Source organism: Dipodomys spectabilis, unplaced genomic scaffold (assembly GCF_019054845.1).
Source record: "Dipodomys spectabilis isolate Male_0828 unplaced genomic scaffold, ASM1905484v1 ptg000125l, whole genome shotgun sequence".
In the NCBI taxonomy this organism is placed as follows: Eukaryota; Metazoa; Chordata; class Mammalia; order Rodentia; family Heteromyidae; genus Dipodomys; species Dipodomys spectabilis.
The window spans coordinates 24,243,632-24,260,096 of NW_024870802.1; the positions used below are offsets into that span (position 1 = coordinate 24,243,632).

The window sequence follows — 16,465 nt, forward strand, 5'->3', positions numbered from 1 at the left end:
TTTCATATAAGGTACTTGAATATCAGTGGTGTTTCATGTCTGTGTTGGGTCTTAGAGATGACCATGCATCCACTTTTACTCATTGGTGGAGATTTGGTTGGTTCTTGTCTATGTGTCTATACACGTATGTCTTCATGCTGGTTCCGTGTTGGTTCATTTACTATAGCTCTGCCCTGTACTTTAAAAGTAGGCATAGTATGGCACCTCCAGCTTTGTTCTTCTTCCTCGAGTACAAGCTCCAGGTGAGTTTTAGAATTTAAAGGAAGGATGAAAAACAAAACTCACCTTGGGAACTGTGCTTAATAATAATAATAATAATAATATATATATATATATATATATATATATATATATACTGCCGGGCACCAGTGGCTCTGGCCTGTAATCCTAGCTAATCAGGAGGCTGAGATCTGAGGATTGTGGTTTAAAGCCAGCCCCAGAAGGAAAGTCCATGAGACTCTTACCTCCAATAAACTACCAGAAAACGGGAAGCGGTGCTGTGGCTTAAATGGTAAAGCACTAGCTTTGAGCTGAAGAGGTGAGGGACAGTGCTCAGGCTGAGAGTTCAAGCCCCATGACCAACCATAAATAAATGAATGAATGAATAAATAAATAAACAATATATATACATATATATGCATATATTACATCTTCAAAATAAGAATGTATTTCTTGTGTCACCTATCTGGATTTAAATCTATTCTGATTATAACTGCTTAAAGTACAATGTTGGTGAGCATGTTTTTTTTTTCCTACTTTACATTTATTTAAACTTAAATAAATCACCTCTTTATCCTTTGACTCAGATGTAGATAAATCCAAATTCTTTGATTAAATCTTATTAATAATTTTGGTTTGATTAATAATTTTGGTTTCTCATGTTTGTTTCTCTAAATTTCTCTGTACATTTTTAGCATGAAGGAGCCAACTAAGTACATAAATACTCTCTTCCTGGGTGTATGTCAACTTGTTAGAAACAATCAAAGGATTTGAATAAGCCTTTCGATCTTTAGTGAAGCAATTATTTTAGGACACTTTAGAACTTCTGTATTTTGCCTCCTTCTCGGATGACTTGTTAGGCTCTATACAAGTGTATAAATCTCAATTGAAGATGGCACTGCTGATGGCTCACATGATTTATTGTAACCATGAAATTAAGTGCTGGGCCACTAGCCCGGCATTAAAACTAAATCAAAGAGGACTTAATTAGAATTAGGCAGTGAGCCTAGAAGAACTTTACTTTGTTCAGTCTCAAATTTCCAATTCCACTGGATTCGTGTTTCATAGAAATCAGTATTCTTTGAGGGGTGTGAGTAAGGAAAATGACAGAAAGAGTATGAAACTAGACTACTTATATAGAATATGGTACATAGACTGTAACTAACCAGGAAAGTTGGATTTGAGACAGAAGAAATGTATGTCTAGTATACACTGTTAGCACAGTAAGTAAGATATTGTCTAGGTTAATTTTTTACATACACAATATTAAGACGGTATTTATAATTCCAAAGCAAAATATAGAAAGGCCACAGGAAATAATTCGGCATATTTGGAATCGCTATTTCAATGAAATCAGCAGGCTGTGAGAGAATGATTTCTCATGCCTATGATGAAATCTTCTTGGTTTACATTCTAGGAAAAAAAATAAATTTTTTAACTCTCTAGGACTCTGAATTTTAAAATTAAGAAATCTGTCAAGCATTATGTGTATTCACTCTAGCGTACTGTCCCATTACAAGGACAACTGGAATGACAAATACAGGACTTTTAGCTAGATCGTGGGCAAGTCCCATGTAGTAAGCTGCCTTTGCTATTTCAGACCAGTCAACAAGGAGATATTAGGGCAGGATTTAAAAACACAAATACCTATCAAAAATGGAAGATAATGGAAACATATTGAGTAGGAACTGGTAAATACTGCTTAATTCTATTCATAATTCAGTTTAAGTGTTCAGGTGCTGTGGGATTTGAGAGTTTGAGGGCACATGCCATTTATCTTAATTAGGTGTGAATATATTCAATTATTCGAGAGTAGAGCCTCTGATATTACAGAATGTGCATACGTTTTTGGCATACACAAAGTAGGAATAGCTACTATATATGTACACCTCAAATTCAGGTATTTTATCAGTACAAGAGATTAATAATATCCAACTACAGATTTTATTCTGAAATCCAGGATTCATATAAGATTATGCTTACTTGACCTTTCTCTCCAGGCATGGTGGCTCAGAACTGTTATCAGCTACTTGAGAAATGGAGCCAGAAGGATCATGGTTCTTGGCCAGCCCAGGCAAAAAGCAAGATACTCAACAAACAGGAATGGTGGTATCTGCAGATAATTCTAGCAATTCTAGGAAATGGTGGACTAGGAAATATGGAGTAGAGGAGGAAGAGCCCCAATCTTAGAAATAAAGCAAAAATTTATCTGGGGGATGTAGCTCAAGTTGTAGAACACCTGCAGGAAGCCTGCAAGTAAAACAATATTGCCAAAGGAAAACAAAAAGGAAGAACAAATAAAAAGGAAATATAAAAGTAAAGTTGTATATGTATTAAATATACTCTTCCCTCCCTCCCTCCTTCTCTCCTCCCTCCTTCCCACCCCCTCCCCCAACCACCCTCTTTTTCTCTCTCTCTTTCTTTCTTCCTTCCTTTCTTTCTTTCTTTCTTTCTTTCTTTCTTTCTTTCTTTCTTTCTTTCTTTCTTTCTTTCTTTCTTTCTTTCTTTCTTTCTTTCTTTCTTTCTTTCTTTCTCTCTCTTTCTTTCTCTTTCTTTCTTCCTTTCTCTTTCTCTCTTTCTTTCTCTCTGTCTTTCTTTCTTTCTTTCTCTCCTTTCTTTCCTTTCTTCCTTCCTCCCTCCCTCCCTACCTCCCTCCTTTCTTTCTTTCATTCTTTCTAGACCATATGTCCATGTGTCACTCTGGCTAGCCTTAAACTCTAAGAAACTCAGCCTGTCTTTCAACTCAAGATCCTCCTGGCTCAGCCTCCCCAGAACAGGGATTGCACAGATATATAACTCTTCTCTTCAAATCATGATAATCCCACTGCCAGATTTCTCCTCAGTCATAGCTCTAATCATGTCATCTTTTGCTCAACCCTCTTGCAGACCCTCTTATGTCTTTAGAATATGATCCATGTTCCCTGTTCCCTATCTAGAGTGCTCAAGGCCATTCAGTTATAACCGATCAGGTTACAGCACTTTGCTATAACCTGATTTCTTAACTTTCACTGTCACACATCTTAGAGCCAATTAGGAAAAATAGAGTGGATTTAAGCGTGTAGACTTTGAGTTGGTGTTATGAAACTCTTGGGGATATCTGCTACTATTTTCCTCTTTAAACATGGCTTATGTTGCTTCTTCTACTTGTATTCTTCAGCTCCATCTGTTCCCTTACTGTGACTGTTTCGTGTCCATGTCCAAACATAAGCTACCCTTCCATTGTGCTTAGTTTAGTGTGCATTTATCTTAACCACAAAGAAATTTGCCTCTGCCACAATAGTATAAAAATTAACCTCATGTTAAAAAGAATTATTGGATTTTTCAATGGTATGTACACAAAAAGAAATTTGTGGTTCAGAGAATAACATGGATCAATGCATGCAGGACAGTGCTGAATGGAGGCCTGTGACATTAAAAGGCAGAAATATAAACTACACACTTACCCTAACAACTAGAAGAACTAACTTATCTTTGTGCCCCAGGTTCAGGGAGTCATCCAGCAAGCCTTGTAGTAAAGCAGCATCAGCATTTTTTTATTTTGTGGTAAGAGGTATGTAAATGTGCCTTTCTTTAACCTTGAGGATTATGGCCCATCCCTCACACACTCAGCATACCTGTAAGAAGTTAATGTACTGGAACATCTTTGATTCACTGCAAGGCATTTCATGAAGAAATTTTCAAGCAGGAGATTCAAGTAATCCTGGAACCCATTTTTTAACAGGCTTTCAGCAGGCAATAAAATGGTGACTCCCTAGTGAGATTCAGCTGAAGAGACTGTTTTTGTTTTTTTTTCTTCTTCAGAGAATTATGTTATCTCTCACTGTGGGAATACTTCAGAATACTGGGCTACAGTAAGCTAAGTATTTGTCAAGAAGGAAAAAATAAAAAGAATCTTAAATAAATTTCTTGATCATAGACACAGGAATCAACTTTGGTTAATAAGTAAAAAGCAAAGATTTGGGATGCTTCCAAATGCTGTAGACTCAGCTCGAGAATTAACTGGAATCAAAGGAAATGTCTGGAAATACATTTATCTTCAAATATTTTTTCCTAATGATACAAGTTATTTCATTTATTTACTGTATGATGAATCATATTCGGCTCTTTCTTTCATCTTGACATCACTAGATTACAATTTTATCTGGAAGATTGGATCGCTTTTTTAAAAAAAAATTGACCTCAAAATTTTATTCTCTTCCTAACAGAAGTTGCAAATAAGATCATGTGAATTTTGATTCCTAACAAAAGTTGGAACTTAGACCTCATGATTATACTGTGTTCATAACAAAATTAGGAGCTTAAAACTTTTCTCTTCTTATCTCTACCCAGTTCAAAGTGTTTGCATCTCTTAATAGCCAGCATTCTACTAGATCTGCAGTTGGGCTAAACACATTCAAGTCTCAGCAACATCTTTATAGTTTTAGCTTTTCTTTTCTTTTCTTTTCTTTTTTCCAGCAAATTGGCTTAGTTTGACTGCCATAGCCATTCTACTTCCTATCATAATGACTCTTGCCCTGGGCATATAGAGAATCCTTGCCCTTCTTGTACAGAGCTACTTTGTGAGGTTGGAACCTGCCACACTTCTTGCAAAAAATATGGTGGGTTTTAGGGACATTAACCATGATTGCAGGAAGCCTGCAGCAGCGCCCACACTGTATTGCTCTCTGTCAAATCTAGGTCATGTGCTTGCTATTGATTTCTGGCCCTGTTTTCTTATCTGTATTGGCAAATGAGAATCTAACTCCTCTGCCATCCAAAGCAAAAGACAGTCACATATATATATATATATATATATATATATATATATATAATGTATTTACTATATATTAGTTAACATATGGATTAATGTATATATACATCTATGTGTGCATACATGCATATATTAATCTCTTTTCCCAAGTCTAGGGAATAGGGTCAAGGTAATTGCCTTGAGGGCAGTCGTGGCGTTTTGATGAAGGGAGAGTGGATGCAAGTACCAAATGACAAATGTCTACAGAGCCTCAGTGTCAGGTTACCAGAGAAGTAGCCCAACTAATATGTCATGGATTAGTTCCCATATTGATCTGAGTCAAGGCTAAAAAATTATAGAAAGACAATTCTGCATGAAAAAGTTTATCCAACCTGTCCTTCATTTTTGTGCATAGCCTGTGAAAACAAATGAACTGTAACTAAAGGACAGAGAGCAGAGTAAAATTAAAATGACCCAAGATCCGTCCACCACTTTTCTCCATCGATGTCTGCAGGGCGTGCTGCTCTTCATTCTTCACAATTTCAATTTTTTTAATATTTCTATTGTTTTAAGAAATGGAATGTCCTTGAAATATCAGCAGAAAAATTCCCAGTTTTCTCTCTTCCCGGAAGCATAGCTTTTTCTACCTGTCTAGGTATAAGCTCCTTACTTTTCTGTATAAATCTATCTGACTTTGAAAACTGTCCATGTCATCTCTCCTACTCCCTTGTTACCAGACAAAATACTATACAAGAATGGATTGTCAGAAGAAAGTAAATAAGAGATAAAAGTGTAAAACTGGGTTCGCTGGAGGAGAATTGGCTGGCGGGGGAGGGGGAGGCGTGACAGAACTCACCCTTTTTTTTTGGTCCGGTCGTGGGGCTTGAACTCTGGGCTTGGGCGCTGTCCCTCAGCTCTTCAGCTCAAGGCGAGCGCTCTACCACTTGAGCCACTAGTGAAGAAATTATTGGTCTTTGTACAGCTAGAATTTTCCCAGGTAGGCCTTTGGGTTATGCCACAGGCCTTCAAAGTTCTCTAACTCATTATGTCACTCAAATTCTACTTCGTCAAACCCAGTTTAACTATTGTAGATATTTATCTCTTGATACTGACGCTAGATGGGGTTGTCAAGATGATTAGTGTCATGGATGTGTAGGTGTATCTATTAGGGATATAAACCATGCCATAAAACTACACTTCGCTAAGGTGAATTAGATTTGTGCATCATGTTCAGGTGTTTAATGCAGGAGCAAGCTATGAGATTCGCAGAAGGGAGAGATCTGAGACAATGAGGAAGGATTCTCGGTGGAAAGTAGACTGGCCTTGATCCTAAGAATGCATGGGAGTTGACAGGTGAAGAGAAATAGGAAGAGGAAAGAACCCTGAGTCAGGAAATGTGTCCAGTCTTCTCCAAGAAATGTTAGACTGCATGAGAGTTCATATTTGCAACACATTAACTATAGGCAAATGATTTCTAAACCTAGAAAGCAAAGATAATGATGAAGTATGAATCATTATTTCATGACTCCCTGTAGACTCATGTTTTTTTGTTGATGACCAAACAACGGTGATTTCAATCTTTTTCTTTTTAATTAATTAATTACTGTTTTGCTTGAACTGGATTAGTATTCAGAGATTTGTGCTTGTTTGTCCAGGGGGTGCTCTATCACTTCAGTCATACTTCCAGTCCAGCTTTTTACTGATTGTTTTGGAGATGGAGTCTTCAAGAGTTTTCTGCCTGATATGTCTCCTCAAACTGCTCTAATCAGAAATTCTTCCTAGTCTTGCTGCCACCAATCCAATCTCATCATCCTGGAGGATGACAATTCATGATTTACTTTTGGCCATCCCTATTTCTCTAAGTGCCTCTTCCTGCTCAAAATCCTGCGTGTGGATTATGTAACATCAACAGATACAAACATAATTTCTTTAGGGTTGCAACTGGAATGTGTATGTACTTCTTCTTCTATCCTTCATCTGCCAGATCTGCCAGGCACCATCTCTGCTAGAAGCCAGATTTGTCTTCCCTCAATTAGAAAACACCTCGGACCTCTCGACTAATGGGGCTGAAGTGTGTCAGAAAGGATTAGTGCCTGGGGAACCTATTCATCTTATTTTCTTTGCACGTTAAGTATTCAAATCTCTCAGAGATCAATTGTTAACAGAGTGTGCCCAGAGACCAGGAAGCTTTGGAATTCCTCATGTAATTCTTTTATGTGTTCTGTGTTTGCTTTATGTGGAATCTTTGTTATCTTTGAGTTTTATTTTAATGGTAAAATTACATTGTGCCACTTTCTACAAAGGCTTTTCCCACTTACTTCCTACTGACAGTTTAGAAATGTGTACATGTTGGGGGTGGCAGAGGCCTTTTGCTTTTTGTCTTCTCTGTGATCTTCCATCCTAGGTTAGAGAATGATGATAGCATGACAGGATGTTTGCAATGCCTCTTTTCCATGTTATCTCTTGGTCTTTTACATATGTAAATGTATTCAGTCTCTTTTGAAGTTTTATTTATTGCAAGTTAGAGTCATGTTGATGGCTTCTTATTCTAGGGAACTGACAAGCACAGTATTTCCTGCGCTAGGTATGGTCTAGTTAGCAGAACCCTGTCCTCCCTATGCTCCCTACTTCAAGGACACATTCTTTTTTTTTGGTGGGGGGAGGTCTGGTCATGGGGCTGGAACTCTGGGCCTGGGCACTGTCCCTCAGCTCTTCAGCTCAAGGCTAGCGCTCTACCACTTGAGCCACAGCACCACTTCCGGCTTTTTTCTTTTTGCTTATGTGGTGCTGAGGAATCGAACCCAGGGCCTCAGGCATGCAAGGCAAGTGCTCTACCACTGAGCCACCTTCCCAGCCCATAAAGACACATTCTTAATACAACAAATACTCTGAGGCTCTGAGTATAGAATGGTTTTCTTGCCTTTATTGATTATTATTATATCATCTTTAGGAAAAAAATAGTAAGAAATGTTGAGAATAACTCAGAGAAGCAGTTTTGAAAATAAACACTAGAGCTGTATATTCTTTTTTTTTAATTTATAGGTTTTTTTATTGTGAAAATACCAAATACCGTACAGAGGGGTTACAATTATATGGGCAAGATAATGAGTACATTTCTTATCAAGCATTGTTGCCTCCTCCTTTGTTCCCCCTTACTGTCCCTGCCCTCCTATCCCCCTCCCCTTGCCAAAGTTGTAAAGTTCCTTTTTCTACTTAACTACATAAAGTCTTGTACATATCATTGTTGCAATGGGTCCACCTGTATCCTTATTTAAACTTGAAGTGGGTGTTCTGGTGGTTAATGACAAAGTTACTGATAGAGTAAATCAGAAACAAAGTTTATGTAGATCACATTTTTAAAGACAATGCATAAAATTCAGAGGTAGGAGGAAATGAATGAAATGAATGAATTCATGATCAAAACCAGTATCAAGAGATCCAAACATGCAACTCAACATTAAATTGAGTGACTAATAACTTACTATAAATTTTTATATTCAAAGTCTTTTCAAATTTTTTAAATTTTTTATTGTAAAGATACTGTACAGAGGGGCTTAATTTACATGAGTAAGATAAAGAATACATTTCCTATCAAGCATTGTTACCCCATTCTTTCTTTTTCCCCTACCATCCCTTTCTTCCCCACCTCCCCAACGCCTCCCTCCCTCCTACAAATTGTAAAGTTTGTTTTCAACATAATGTCTTGTACATCTCATTGTTACGATGGGTCAACCTGTATCCTTGTTTCAGCATTTTGTTATGTCCCTTCCCCTCCCCAAATTAGAAAAATGTGTATACAAGATCCAGAATCAAATACAGTGAAAACAAGGATTATACCAAAATAATATAGGACATTGAAAACAACAGCAACAAAGAAAAAAAAAAAAACCTCTGTGTCCATGCTTGGGGTTCATTTCACTTAGCATCATCTTATATGGTCATATGTACATAGCTTTTGACCTTTTCTGCTTGTCTAGTAAGATTATCCTAGACATGTGCTAGTTATTACAAATAAGGGAAACCATGAGCCCTATGTTTCTTTGTGTCTGGCTTACTTCACTTAATATAATTTTTTCCCAGTCTTTCCATTTTCTAACAAATGTGGCAGTGTCATTCTTTCTGATGGAGGCATAGAATTCATATATATATATATATATATATATATATATATATAATCACATTTTCTTGATCCATTCATCTACTGAGGGGCATCTGCATTGGTTCCATATCTTAGCTATGGTGAATAATGCTGCAATAATCATTATTGTGCTGGTTGCTTTAGTATGGCCTTTTTTTGTGATCATTTGGGTAAATGCCCAGAAGTGGGATTGCTGGGTCATAGTTGAAACATTTCCCAAATTCTTATCATCGTTTTCCTTGGCCCTTTCTGTATAATATTTTTCAAGCCTTTGTAATAGTCCTTTGAAGTAGCTGTATTTTGCTTTCAGTTTACAGGTGTAAAAAAAATACTGATGTATTCCTCTTAGGTCAAGTAGATGACAGAGTAGGGAAGAATTTGAATCTGATACAAATGTTGTTAATTGCAACAGACTGTTTCAGATTCAAATATATGCAAGCTATAACCCTACTTACTTAGGTTATTATTTATCCAGGGAGAAAAAAAATAGTATAAGAAAAAACACTCAGTAAGGAGCTCAGTAAAGGAGGAGGAACACAAAGGCACAATACCTATGTGCCTCTGATCATATAAAGTAACATTTATTGAAATTAACTCCAAGAAATGGAACAAGAGGTTTTTCCTTTGTTAAGAAAAAGTATCACAGCTCAGCTAGTTAGTTAAATATAAGAAACAGTGGCAAATGACAGGATTAATGAGTGACAGAGGTCTTGAAAAGAACAATGACACAAAAAGTGAGTTTCGAATGATGCAGAACAGGTGAACTGAAGGAGAACCAGAAGACAAAAGATGAAGTTTTAAGGTTTGCTTTTTGATGTTTATTCATTCATTCAAAAATTCATTCATTCACAAATATTGTGAAGAACAAGATAGCCCCATCACAAAGGTTCCAGTGGGCAAAGTCTTATTGTGTGCTATTAGTGATGATTAGGCCATGTAAGCAATGCCTTCTGCATGGTATATATGACCTTACAAAATGTGAGAAAAGAAGATAGCACGGAATCAGGAAGATGGCCAGTGTTGGCAAAGAATTGCTGTTCAAATAGAAGAGTGGATTATGGTTCGGCTGTAACTACACAGAATGGAAACTCTCACCGTAGGGAACAAGGAATTCAATGCCAGAAGCAGGTGTTCCTCACCATCTCCCATGCATGCTTGGATCAATGCATAAAGCAACAATGAACAATGCTTCTATTGCTGCTTTTTTTCTGAATGAGATCACCAGGGAATTCTCTGTATCTATTATGCAGCCTGTCCATTTTACATTTAATTTAGCTGATTTATATTATTTTCTCCTAATCACAGTCCTCGGGAAAACAGAGGATAAGGATGTTTGTTTTATAAGGATTCTTGTGGAATAAACTATTCTTAAGAATTCTAGAGAAGGCTAGGTTGAGGGGAGGCTAACAACAGAGCATAGGTTTATAAAAGCATTTAAATTAGGATAGTCCTAAAAATGACACCAACGATTGATGGTTCCTTCAGTTGTGCTCAAGAGAGTGATCATGGCAATCTGGAATAGCCAGATGCATTTCAGAGCTGGGTCTGGATGTAGCCTTCAGAGGATAAGCAGGATACTCTAGGCCTGGAAAATATGACCATCTGGCTGGGACAGTAGCATGAGCAAATACCCATGGAAATTAATAAGCTATCACAAATCCATGCTTTGGGAAAGAATAAATGGTTATGATGGTGTGATAGCTAAAAGAAGTGACTCAGAAATAGGAGATTGAGGGCAGTAACAACTTGTTATAGTGGCCTCTATATAATAGCAACAACTGAAACTCTAGACAGGAATTGTCTCATGTGTAGACAACAAGGAAGATTCAAGATTCAAAAGCATGCCATAGTGTGTGTGTGTGTGTGTGTGTGTGTGTGTGTGTGTGTGTGTGTGTGTGTGTGTGTGTGTATTGGTCCTGGGACTTGAACTCAGGCCTGGACACTGTCCCTGAGCATTTTTGCTCAAGGCTAGTGATCTAGCATTTGAGCCATACCTTCACTTTTGGCTTTTTTTGGTGGTTAAGTGGAGATAACAATCTCAAGGACCTCCTGCCCAGGCTGCCTTCCAATTGCAATCTTCAGATTTCATCCAATTGTATAGATAGTATTATAGGCAGGAGCCAACAGACTCCAACAGTTATACTATATTTAATGTAATATATCTGAAAATTTATCATTTTACTATATGATCAATAAAAATATTGAAACATCTAATTTTTCCTACCACATCCTTGAACTTTAATGCACATTTCAGATATACAGCACACAAGTAGGATTAGCCACATTTTCAGTGTCCAATTGCTATTTACATCTATGAGCTCCTTAACGGCGTCTGTGAGTACTCTTATTATTCAGCCTATGAATCATCAGCATCTTCATTATCATCATCAACATCAGCATCATCTTCGAAGATTTTTTTTTAGAATGCAATATCCTAGTTCCCACTCTCGACGTACTGTATCAGGGCATACTCTCTAATGATGATTCATCTACACATTAAAGTTGGAGAAAAGCTGCTCTAAATTACTAAGAATAGAGTCTCTCGGAACAATCATGGAAAGAAGACACACTGAAGATCTCCAGGAAGGCTCGAGGAAAGTAATGATGAAAATATGAATAATGGAAGTTGATTTACTGAATGAAGGAGACAACAGTGACAAATGACAGGAAGTTTGAAGAGGAGGGTTAGAATTTAGAATCATGATTAAGTAGTTTCAGGAAAGGAAGAAAAAAGGAACTTGTGTGCAAAAGAGTTAAGAAGAAAATAATGGGGGTATGAAGTCGATTACAGTCAAAAGGAATGGCATCATAGCTGTAAAGGTTATCATTGTATACTAAGGCAAAACGAAACAAAACATAGAAACATCCAAGCAGTAGATACAGGTATTTTTTTTTAAATGTAATTATGAAGGACTTGTAGTGAAATGTTTCTCATTTCCTCTTAAACTCATTTTCCTGCCCTTGGCAACCCAATTCAAATAGTGATGATTTGGATCACACAGTATCTTTGGGATACATTGGGAACATTTTGAAACTTTATTGAAAACTAATCATGTGAATTCTGGGCCAGAGATGAAAAATGATCCTTCTTAAGCTACTTACTCAAACACCTTTCTGCCTGTGGCCCTGCCTAGCGACGCATGCTGTGGTTGACAGTGGCTGAAAGAGACCTACTTTGTTTCTGAAATGCTCCCTGACTTTGATGATTGCAAAGTATTTCTTTAAACAACATTGCTCATTACTGTTGCAAATGTTATTCTCTCTCCCTTTTTCTGCTGATAAAGTCTGTTTTTCACTCAGCTTCAATAAAACATAAATGTTTTACGTTGGAACACCAACCACACATATTAGGACTCAGATGAGCCCATTCCGTTCTATGAACAGAGACTTTTATTGTAATTGTTGTCAGAATGGATTTTCCATAAATGATTTGGTTGACATAGCAAACCGAGTGCTTTCCTGCATAAAGAAAAGCCCACTTTTATAGAAGCATGCATTTAACTTCACATTTCCATACTCAGGTCAGTATCTGGAACATATTAGCACTAAACAAATACAAGGATGAAGAGCAAGATGAATGTGTGAATATCAATACAACAATTATTTCCCTTTATATAGTAAAAGCAATGGCTGTTGGTTTGGTTATATAGTCCAATAAAATTACCATTTGCTTCAATGAAATCCCTAATTTTCCTGGTTTTAAAATTTGAAATTGGCCACATAATACTGATGGATCAACTCAGGTATCCATTCATATGCATAAACCTTAATCTCAGACTATTTATGAATCAGGTGGAAGTGGTTTTAAGAATAACTTTTGTGCTTTAAGAATAACCTTTGTTAAGGAGAACGTAAAAGGCAGTCCTTTAAACAATTCTGTATCATGTCTTTTGTCCTTTTTGGGGGGCAATGAACAACACAAAAAAGTGTGTTTAGATGACTTGGCCCAAATATGAGGATAAGATCCAATCTTATTGTATTTAAGACTCACAGAAAATGTGAAATATGTGCTATGTATCAATTACCATTCTAGGCCTCAGGAGGAATATAGCCCAGAAATAAATATTGCTTTCTAACTCACTTTCCTGTAGGGAAGGGAGCTTTTATGAAACTGTTATATAATTAAGTTATACAAATGTAGAAAAATATTATAGATAATGAGCAGAGTGCAAAGGAAGGAAGGAACAGAGTAAAATATTTGAATTGAGAGTTGAATGTTGTAAGATGGAAAATAGAGAAAGCATCCCAGGCAAAAGATTGCTAAATTCCAAGGTAAATATTCTGGTTTCTTTTGAGGTTAGTATGCAATATTCCAGGAAAGGTGTATAGTGTGTTGTGGTGAGGGGTGAGACTAGACCTTGAACAATATGTTCAGGTGCAGCTTGGGAAAGGCTGTATATTTTCTCAATCTGTGAAACAAAGAGCAACTGTGAAATATTTCTGAGGAGTGTACTTGTTTGATTAGACTGAGGTTTCTTAACCTTGTTGCAGTTTCTACAAATCAAGCACAAGGTAACAAGTAAAAAGTAAGTTTTAGGCACAAGACTATAATCTGCCATCCAACTCAAACTTGTATTTAGTTCCACTGCACTCAGATGATCAAACCTACTAACAAATAACATGAGACAGGAAAAACATTCCTTTGATTTGGAAAACAGCTGGGATACAAAAGAATGCTCTTTTTAAAAATATACAGAGAAAAATATTTTTTGTAGGAGCTAATTGTGCCTTCCTTGGGAATTAAGACACTCTTACATTTGTAACTTTATATAGCTTTATGACAATCACTTCTAATAAGAATAGCATTTTGTTACATTCTTTAAATTGCATCATTAAAACTGTCATTAACACACACCTATTTCTAACCTCTCAGTACATTCTGTAAGCAGTCTATATATAGTCACCGGAATGAAAACTTGTTCAGCAGAGCAGCAGTCTTCACTCCAGTAGGATTTGGTAGTTGGTATTTCTGTTTTCTGGTCCAAGCTTTCATGAGCCGAAACATGGGGTTCCATGTGCGTCCTTCTGTCAAGTGGACAGTCTTGGGCAGCTACTGAGCAAACACTTCTTATAAGTTGATCACAGATCTAGGCCCTCAGCCTCCTTATGACACTGCCAGGGACAATCATGTCCACTTCTCTCTTGGTACATTGTGGACAGTGTCAGAATGTATTCCGTCATCCACTTCTATGTTCAGTAATGGGAGCTGCATCCCCCCCATCCAGTGAATCTTTGGCACCATGTCATTTATAATTTGTCCCACCAAATCCAGGTTCAATTGTTGAAAACAAAAGCACATATTTTTTTATTCTATTTTTTATTTTCATGTTTTTATTGAAAAATTAGTGTACAGAGGGATTATAATTACATGAGTAAGTTAATGAGTACATTTCCTGTGGAGTTGTTTTTTTTTTTTATTGTGAAAATACTGAACAGAGGGGTTACAATTACATGGGCAAGGTAATGAGTACATTTCTTATCAAGCATTGTTGCCTCCTCCTTTGTTTCCCCTTCCCATCCTTTCCCATCTCCACCCTCCACCCCCACCCTCCTGCCAAAGTTGTAAAGTTCATTTTTTGACATAATATCTTGTACATCTCATTGCTGCAATGGGCCCACCTGTATCCCTATTTAAATGATTTAAAACCACATCTTTTTGATTAGGCCATCATACCAAATACTCAACCATTGTTTCTGGTTTGATGGAAGGGTAACCCTTCATCTCATTTCCCTAAATGTCTTTTATCAAAGACCCTGGGTTCTCAGTATCCTCTGAATGCAAGGTCTATATACTGTTTTCTGCTATGGCCATTGGCTTTACATGTTGCTCTGGCCTGGACACCATGGTGTGTGTGTGTGTGTGTGTGTGTGTGTGTGTGTGTGTGTGTGTGTGTGTGTGTGTGTGTTTTAAATAGTACCTGGAGTTTTTTGCCAGAAGGTAATTTGTTAGTGAGATTGAAAATAAAAGATACCCAAGTTCAGCAGGCTAATGGGACCCAGTGTCCAGAATCCAGGCACATGGCCAAGTTATTGTTGAGGATGTATGGGCAAATCTTGATCCTGATGTCATAATTTTGTTTACTTAGAACAAGGTACTCCACGAATTCACAATATATATATATGTATGTATGTATGTATGCATCTATCTATCTATCTATCTATCTATCTATCTATCTATCTATCTATCTATCTATCTATCTATTTGTGGTTACGAGAGTTTGAATTCAGGGCCTCCAGCTTGTTAGGCAGGTGCTCTACTACTTGAACTCTCTTTCATTACTTTTTTCAAGCAGGGTCTCTTATTTTTGCCCAAGTCAGCCATACAGTATGATCCTTCTATCTGTTTCCCATGTAGCTGGAATTGCATGTCTCAACCAGAATGACTGGAGATGGAGGTCTCCTGAAATTTTTTGCCTGGGCCATCCCCACACTGTGATCCTTATCATCTCTGCCTTTTGAATAGAGGGGACTATAGGCATAAGCCACCCAAACTGGCCTTAGACTTCGGTTATAGATGATGAATTCTAAAAGGTAGCGTATGTTTTAATCCCAGCGCTCAGCATGCTGAGACAGGAAGGTCAGGAATTCAAGGCTAGGGTGGGTTTTGTAGGGTAACTTTGTCTCAAAGAAAGAAATTGGCAGGATTTATTAAAGGAAAGAGGTATGCAATTATAAAAATAGAACCAGAAAAACTTAGTTAAGGATGGAAATGGAGGATGAGTAGCAAGCATGGCAATTTTGATAGAAGTGAATGAGCAGGAATAATCTAAAACAGGGCAGAGATTTCCAGACTGAAGGAAGGTGGAGTAACTCTCAAGGAACCCACCAAAGTTTGCTTTCTTATTCCTGTTGTTACATCTTCTCATATGGCTTTCACGACAGAGCATATTTCTTTTTTTCTTTATGTGTGTGTGTGTGTGTGTACAGACATATTTCTGTCTTTGCCTCCACACTAAGGATCTATTCCTTTCATTCAATTTCATATCAACTCTAAAGCTGTTTAGAAAATGACTTGTGGGGCCGGGCGCTGGTGGCTCACGCCTGTAATCCTAGCTACTCAGGAGGCTGAGATCTGAGGATCGCGGTTCAAAGCCAGCCCGGGCAGGAGAGACCGTGAGACTTCTATCTCCAATAAACCACCAGAAAACCGGAAGTGGCGCTGTAACTCAAGTGGTAGAGTGCTCGCTTTGAGCTGAAGAGCTGAGGGACAGCACCCAGGCCCAGAGTTCAAGCCCCATGACCGACAACAACAAAAAAAAAGAAAATGACTTGTGGTTGAGTCTCAGTCTGTATATTTTTAGACAAAATCATTAGGTCCAGGATTCTGAAGGGAAATGAGATAAGCTAATTAATGATGTAACTTTTACAATGTATTGTGT

General features: G+C 37.4%; 2 protein-coding genes across 3 annotated transcripts in view; one reads left to right on the plus strand and one right to left on the minus strand.

Moving 5' to 3' along the window:
- Positions 1-16,465, plus strand: part of Prkg1 (protein kinase cGMP-dependent 1) — a 1,051,642-nt gene that overhangs the window by 560,521 nt on the left and 474,656 nt on the right. The gene's annotated exons all lie outside the window — the stretch shown is intronic.
- Cstf2t (cleavage stimulation factor subunit 2 tau variant) overlaps positions 7,834-16,465 on the minus strand; it is a 28,117-nt gene continuing 19,485 nt past the window's right edge. The window contains exons 2-4 of the mRNA XM_042689195.1: positions 13,485-13,489; positions 13,005-13,014; positions 7,834-7,844 (exon numbers count right to left, since the gene is read on the minus strand). The gene's annotated coding sequence lies outside the window, so the exon portion shown is untranslated. The remainder of the gene's footprint in view (positions 7,845-13,004; positions 13,015-13,484; positions 13,490-16,465) is intronic.